This window comes from Ornithorhynchus anatinus, chromosome 7 (assembly GCF_004115215.2).
Source record: "Ornithorhynchus anatinus isolate Pmale09 chromosome 7, mOrnAna1.pri.v4, whole genome shotgun sequence".
Taxonomy (NCBI): Eukaryota; Metazoa; Chordata; class Mammalia; order Monotremata; family Ornithorhynchidae; genus Ornithorhynchus; species Ornithorhynchus anatinus.
Genome location: NC_041734.1, coordinates 6,348,007 through 6,356,009, shown reverse-complemented (window position 1 = coordinate 6,356,009; position 8,003 = coordinate 6,348,007).

Genomic DNA, 8,003 nt, shown 5'->3' with positions numbered 1-8,003 from the left:
ACTGTGTCCAAACTGATTACCTCAGCGCTTAGTACAGTGCCCGGCATATAGTAAGCACTTAACGACTACCTTTTAGAAAAAAACAAAACAAACTCTGTCAGCATGCCGCAGCTGGGCTCATCATATGCTATGCTAGTGGCTTCGGAATTGTTCGCCCATGTAACTGGACATGTAAATTGTCATCTACATTGTGATTGGTAAAACAGGCCAGGAAATGCCAAATTGATAAGTGGGTCATGTTTCAAATGGTTCATCCTGAACAAAATCTAGGGACAGTGACCCAAGAGATTGCTCTTCTCTCTAAATAGATTTTGATCTCTTGACATATGATAAATTTCAGCTGCTGATTCAGGGCTCATTCAGGATTGGAACTACCCAGCCATTAGGAGAAATTGCTGTGAATGCTTAGATATTAGCGGTCGAGTTACTGCTTCGGGAAGAGGGAGCTGGACCCCAGGGTGGAGTCAGTGAAGACTCTTACCCTGACTAATGCAATCAACAGGCAAATCTTCTCGTTCTTTATCAGTCTGTGAACTCACCCAGCAACATTAGCGAAGGAGTGTTTTGATACGCATCAAATTCAAAACAAATAAACCAGACACGATACTTGAACAAATGTGTATTCTGTAACAGGAAAGGAGATTTGTGATTCCCCAGAAGCAGAAAGATTGAGAGTCCTGTCAGTTTCTATCCTCTCTCAGTAACTGCAGATGAACAGCGTTCCTGTGAAAGATGATTACTTTAGAATCAAGCCCGGGCCTGAGGCGGCTGCCATCGTGAGGTTGGTTCATCCAACCTCCTACCATCCTCACTGTCTTCCCTCTAACCCGTGACAGCTGGGGAGAGAGTTGGGATATTGGGCAGAACGGAACTTGGAGAGTTGTGTCCGGCAATTGAGAAACTGCCCACGACCACTGACTACTGGGATATATTGCTGGTAGCCCCCATCGCTTCTCATTCATTCATTCAATAGTATTTATTGAGTGCTTACTGTGTGCAGAGCACTGTACTAAACACTTGGAATGTACAATTCAGCAACAGATAGAGATAATCCCTGTGCAGTGATGGGCTCACAGTCTAATCGAGGGAGACAACAAAGCAAAACAGAACAAAACAAAAACAAGACAACATTATCACGATAAATAGAATCAAGGAGCTGTACATCTCATTAACAGAATAAATAGGGTCATAAATAATATATACAAATGAGGACAGTGCTGAGGGAAGGAGAAGGGGGAGGGGGAAGAGCAGAGGGTGAAGAGGGGGAGCAGAGGGGAAGGGGGCTCAGCTGAGGGGAGGTGAAGGGGGAAGGGGGAGGAGCAGAGGGTGGAGGGGGAGCAGAGGGAGAAGGGGGAGAGCTTAGTCTGGGAAGGCCTCTTGGAGATGGTGAGCTCTCAGTAAGGCTTCTCCCAGTTGGAATGCCAAGGTCACTGGTCCTAAGCGGATGCCTCTGGCAGCCATGCAGGGCACTGCCACTGGTGAGTTCCCTTATCTGGGTCAGGCCTTTACTTAGTGTGAAACTTGGGATGATTGGTCCATCTGTTCTTCTTACAACCTGTCCTGCCTCCAGTTTTGTTTTCTGAGTTTAGTTGTTTGCTCTCCTACTGTTGCCTTTTGGCCTTTGTTGAATCAACCGATTGTATTTATTGAGTGCTAACTGTATAAGCACTTGAGAGTACAATGCAACAGATTCCTGCCCACAGTGAGCTCGCAGTCTAGAGGGCCCTCCTCTGCCTGTTTTTCACCTCCTCAAGAACATTCCTACCAGAAATGTTTCAGTGTGATCCTGTAGAAAAGAAGTCATGAAAATGTATGCATTATGCCCACATCTATATATAATGTATAATATAAATAAGTATATGGCTATACACAGGGAGTTTCAAGCTTCCTTTGGGCAGGGAATGTGTCTGCTTATTGCTATACTGTACTCTCCCAAGCACTTAGTACAGTGCTCTGCACACAGTAAGCACTCAATAAATATGACTGATTGAATTTTTGAAATGCCAGTTCTGTTCTGATGTTCTGCCATAAGGCGGCAATTCAGCTTACTCAAACCTGACAATGCAGTCTTCTCTCCTATCTCATCTCTTTTAATACAAATTCTTATTTGCTAAGAAGTTATTCATTTTACAAAACAAAGCATTTGTCAAGAGGTATCCCTCGATCCTCTTTTTCTCAATAAGAAGAGGAGTGGTTTATTAAATTAGTAGCAGAAAATAGAGAAACTGTACTTCAGTCTTGTCTCTCTCACTCACATCCTGCCTCTGGCCCGGGACGCCCACCCTCTTCATAACCAACAGACAATTACTGTCGCCTCCAAGAAGCCTTCCTTGACTAAACCCTCTTTGCCTTTTCTTCCACTCCCTTCTGTCAACCTGACTTGCTTCCTTTATTCCTTCCCCTTCCCAGCCCCTCAGCACTTATGTACATATCTGTTTACTTATTTATATTAATGTCAGTAAGCTCACTGTGGGTAGGGAACGTATCTGTATATTGTTATAGTGTACTCTCCCAAGCACTTAGTACTGTTCTCTGCAAGCAGTAAGCACTCAATAAATATGATTGACTGACTGCGTTCCAGCTCTGCCACTTGTCTGCTGTATTCATTCATTCATTCAATAGTATTTATTGAGCGCTTACTATGTGCAGAGCACTGTACTAAGCGCTTGGAATGAACAAGTCGGCAACAGATAGAGACAGTCCCTGCCATTTGACGGGCTTACAGTCTAATCGGGAGCGATGGACAGACAAGAACAATGGCAATAAAGACCTTGGGCAAGTCATTTCACTTCTCTATGACTCAATTGCCTCATTTATAAGATGGGGATTAAAACTGGGAGCCCCATGTGGGACAGGGACTGTATCCAACTTGGTTATCTTGTATCTACCCCAGCCCTTAGAAGAGTGCCTGGAACATAGTAAGTGCTTAACAAATACCCTAAAGAAGTGGGAAAATTGGAATCTACCATTCCATAAAACCTAGATCGGATAAGGAATTCCTGCTGGCTGGAACACAAGTTCTCCTTAATAAAATTAGGATAACAATTAAAAGTCTTTATGGGACCACAGGATGGTCAAGTGGGGGCTAGAGTGTAAGTTCCTTGAGGGTAGGGATCATGTATTCTTAAATCTATCGTCCTCTCCCAATTGCTAGGTACACTGCTCTGTACTTGGTCTCTCTCTCTCTTAAATGTCACTGAGTTGTGTCCGAATCATGTGACTCCATGGATACATCTTCTCCAGAACATCCCATCCTCTACTATAATTGGCAGTCCTGTCAACAGCTCCTCGGCTATCACTGTCATGGTCCCATCCATCTAGCTGCTAGTCTGCCCCTTCCATGTCATTGTGGCATGTGTAACCATAGAATTTTTTGGTAAAAAATAGGAAAGTGGCTTACCATTGCCTTCATCTGCCTGAACACAGTAATGATTAATAAATGCAACTGATTGCTTGTCAGACAGGAGAGGGAGAGAGAGGGGTCCAGGTCCTCCAGGACTTCTTTCTAGTGTGGGGTACAATGAGGTTGGGACCACTTCTAAGAGCCAGAGAATTTCAGAATTTTAGGAAAGCTGTGATGCTGCAATAGGGTAGGTTCACACACACACATGCACACCCCTGCCCTCCCCCCACTGCTCCATTTTTGGATTACTGGATGTTGGCGTAGAGGGCTGGACAGAACCCTAGATTTGGGGCCCATCCTAATCCATCCAGTTGATAAATTTACCATTTCTCTGGCCATCACTAAATGTCATGGAACTCACCTTCTTGCTTTGCTAGTTTGTGTGAATGAAGACCTTTGTTCCTCACTATCTGTTGATAGACACCTGCTTTCTCAAACTGTAGTGTAATTAGGAGAGGAATTTAATGAGTATAATAAAATGACTTTGGATAAGTTTCAGGGGAAAAATATATACTATAATAAAGAGAAGCCAGAAACATCTTCCTCATTTATAGTTTGACTCTAATTCCCCTTAGTGAAAGTAGAGGCTCACAATGGTTCCTCCACTCAAATTAAAATCCTGATCATAGATTTACAAGCCCTTCATTAAAGCCAACCCCACCCTACATCTTTCATCTGCTACGCCCTTATTTATGCACAGGCTCCAGAGAGCAAATGTGCTTCTTATCTCTTATGCACAGCTCTCCTGCCAGTTTGCCATTACAGGTGTCATTTCCCCCAACCTGGAATATCCTCTTTTCCTCACGGTGGCTCTTCTCTTCATTGAATTGCTACAAAAATAAATAAATAAATTGCTCTGTGAAAATGGCCAGATCAACATCACCTTCAGTTTCCCCTCAGCACTAGAGAATATTCCTGCCAATATCTGTTGAAAGATTTTCACATATTCATGGCATTTTTGAGCTTGATTGGTATCCCCCAGCTAGACTGGAACCTCTTTGAGGTCAGGAATTGGGTGTTTGCATCATCCCTATCGCAGAAAGTGCAGAGAGCACTGTAGCAGATGTATAGTTAATTGAATGCTAATAATTTGGGAATCACTCAAGGTATATAGGAAGTTAGCATTAGAGGAGTGAAGTATGTGGGCTGGGTTGTAGTAAGAACTCAGGGAAGTTAGGAGAGGGCGAGCTGACTGAATGCTTTAAGGCTGATGGTAAGGAGTTTCTGTTTGTTGTGGAGGTGGTTGGGCAACCACTGGAGGTTCTTGAGGAGTGAGATGATGTGAATTCTTGAGGAGTGAGATGATGTGAATGGAACTTTTTTTAGAAAAGTGATTGAGGTAGCAGAGTGAAGTATGGACTGGAGTGGGGAAACTCAGAGGAGGCAGGGAGGTCAGGAAGGATACTGATGCAGTAAACAAGTTGGGTTAGGATAAGTGCTTGGATGAGCACAGTAGCAGTTTGGTTGAGGAAGAAAGGGAGGATTTTTAGTGATGTGAAAGAAGAAGTGAGAGGATTTGATGATAGAATGAATATGTGGGTCAAATGAGAGAAATGAAATGAGTCAAGGATACACCACATGATTGTGAGGTAAGAAGGTCAGTGATGTTGTCTGTGGTGATGGGAATGACAAGAGGAGGACAGGGTTTGGGTAGGAAGATGTTCTATTTTGGACAAGGCCTGAAAAAACCTGTTCAGGCTTACTCTACTTGGGCTACCAATTGGGCTTTCTGATGTTTCCTAAAGCCAGCAAAATGAAATCAGTAATCATCAGTGAAAAGTCAATTCTTTAAACATTGGCTCCTGAATATTCAGTATCTGCCAAAGATTTCTGAAATTCTCTCTCTGTTTTTTCCCTCAAACTCGGACTTTTTCATTCCACATTACTTTGGAGGGTGTTTCCCTTCAATTAGGATGAAGAAAGCACATAGCAGAAGAGAGTATGTTGTGTTATTTGTTTGCAGTGACCTAATTTGGAAATTTATGCCTTTTGCAAGAATCATCAGCATTTGGAACCCAGTCGCCCTACCACTGCATCATTTGAATCACTCTTGTTAATAAAACTCACTCCTGAAGATCACAGAAGATTTAACCGGGATGTGTGTTGGGAGGGAAAAAGAATTTAATAGGAAGAGTTTCTCTTAATTAAAAGGAACGTTGTTGTTCAATCTGCTTAATGATCAGTAGAGGGCAGTAAGGAAACATGAAAAAAAAGGAGCAAATGAGCCCCAAAATATCCAATCTAAGAATTTACAAGTTTTCAAAGATATGTTTGGTTGTAAAACGTTTTGTGATACACTTAATGAAATGAGGTTTCTTGTAATTATACATTAAAGAAGCATCGTGGCTTAGTGGATAGAGCCTGGGCGTCAGAAGGTCATGGGTTCTAATCCTAGCTCAGCCATATGTCTGCTGAGTGATCTAGGGCTAGTCACTTCACTTCTCTGGGTCTCAGTTCCCTCATCTGTAAAATGGAGATTACGAGTGTGAGCCCTATGTGGCATAGGGACTGCATCCAACATGACTAACTTGTATCTGCCCTAACCTATCTTAGAAAACGGTGCTTGGAACATAGTAAACGCTTAACAAGTGCCATTAGTATTATTGTTACCCACTACAATGGAATTAATGCTTTCTTTCCTAATAATGATAATTAATAATAATACTTATGGTATTTGTTAAATGCTTACTAAGTGTCAAGCCCTGTTCTATGCTTCGGGGTAGATATAACTTAATCAGGTCAGACACAGTCCCTGTCCCACTTGGGGCTCACAGTCTAAGTAGGAAGGAGGAGAGGTACTGAATCCCCATTTTATAGATGAGGAAACTGAAGCATAGAGAATTTAAGTGACTTCCTTAAGGCCTTACAGCCACCAATTGGCAGATCCAGAATTAGAACCCAGATCCTCTGACACTGACTAGATATCATTGAATGATTGAACTTGGAAATTGGAATAACAAAACAGTACAAATTAACCTAAACAGTCCCTGTCCCAAAAGGGGCTCACAGTCTAAGTAGGAGAGAGTAGGATTTAATCTCTATTTTACAGATGAGGTAACTGAGGCAGTTAAGTGATTTGCTCAAGGACTCACAATGGGCAAGTGGCAGAGCCGGGATTAGAACTCAAGTCATCTGACTCCCAGGCCTGTGCTTTTTCCATTAGGCCATGCTGTTTCTTTTCAGAGAAAATAATTCTAAACATGCCAAAGCCAGGAATTTGCAAGAAGGACTGTAGGACAGCATGTTTGATGTGATAAATACTGTTGTAAAAAGTATTTGTTCACAGTGGAAAGAACCAAGATAAAGGTTTTGGGAAAAAAAAAAATGTCCTTGTCAGCAGGGCCGGGATGTAATCCCGGCTCTATCCCCGATCTTCTGGTGACCCTGCAGAAGTCATCTAATCTCTCTGAGCCTCAGTTTCCTCATCTGTAAAATGGGGATAAAATACCAGCCCTCCCCACCTTTAGATTGTAAAGACTTGTGACATTGCCCATTCTGATTATTTGTAGCTATCCCAACATTTAGGACAATGTTTTGACACACAGGCAGTGCTTAATGCAATAATAATAGTAATAATAACAATAATGAAAAAGTACCCCCTAAGCACTAACACAACTCGCTCCTACCCCTTTATTTATTTTATATGGTATTATTAAGCACTTACTAAGTGCCAGGTACTGTACTAATCGCTGGGGAGGATACAAGCTAATCAGTTTGGACAGAGTCCCTGTCCCACGTAGGGGTCACAATCTTAATCCCCATTTTAGAGATGAGGTAACTGAGGCACAGAGAAGTCACCAAGGTCACACAGAAGATAAATGGCAGAGCTGCGATTAGTACCCACATCGTCCTGACTCCCCAGCTCATGCTTTATCTACTAGGCTATGCTGCTTCCCTTATAATGTGAGCCCCATGTGGAACAGAGTCTATGTCCAATTAATAGATTGTATCTACCGCAGCATTTAGTACAGTGCTTAGTGCAAAATAAGCACTTAACCAAGACCACGATTCTTATTTTTATTATTACAGCAATTTTCCTCAACAAGCTTCCCATTTTTCTGATAGTTTTATCAACAGTTTTGAGCAATTTAATTAAGAGAGATGCAAAATCACTTTCATAAATAGAGGGCAATTGAAAGCTCTAATTTCTCTGCCAGTAATGCTGCACACTTTCATCGTCTGATCTCCGTGGGTTGTCTTAATGAACAGAATTAGGTGGGAAATGTAGATAGGAAAGTGAAGCATGCACCAGAAGACCAAAGTTTGGATCATTTTATTAAGCACTTGCCAAAGACTCTCACTTTGTGCTACCAGGATCCAGCATAAACGTGAATAATCTGTGCCAACCAAACAGCTCTGGGATATAATCTCTAAAATGGCTTAATAAACAGAAGGTAAAGAAGGGCTTTTCATTCTCTCATCAAGGGACAGATATAAAAACCCTTTGGCCCCTCAGAGATTCAGAAGACCGGAACGCTTGGTGCTTTGAGTCAAATGTGCAGTCCTTAAGAAAAGTCTGAGTAAACGTCAAAGAAGATAGCATTGCTCCCAAGTCAAAAGTCATGAGGAAATGAAATCGGAAAGGCAACACAGGCAGTTG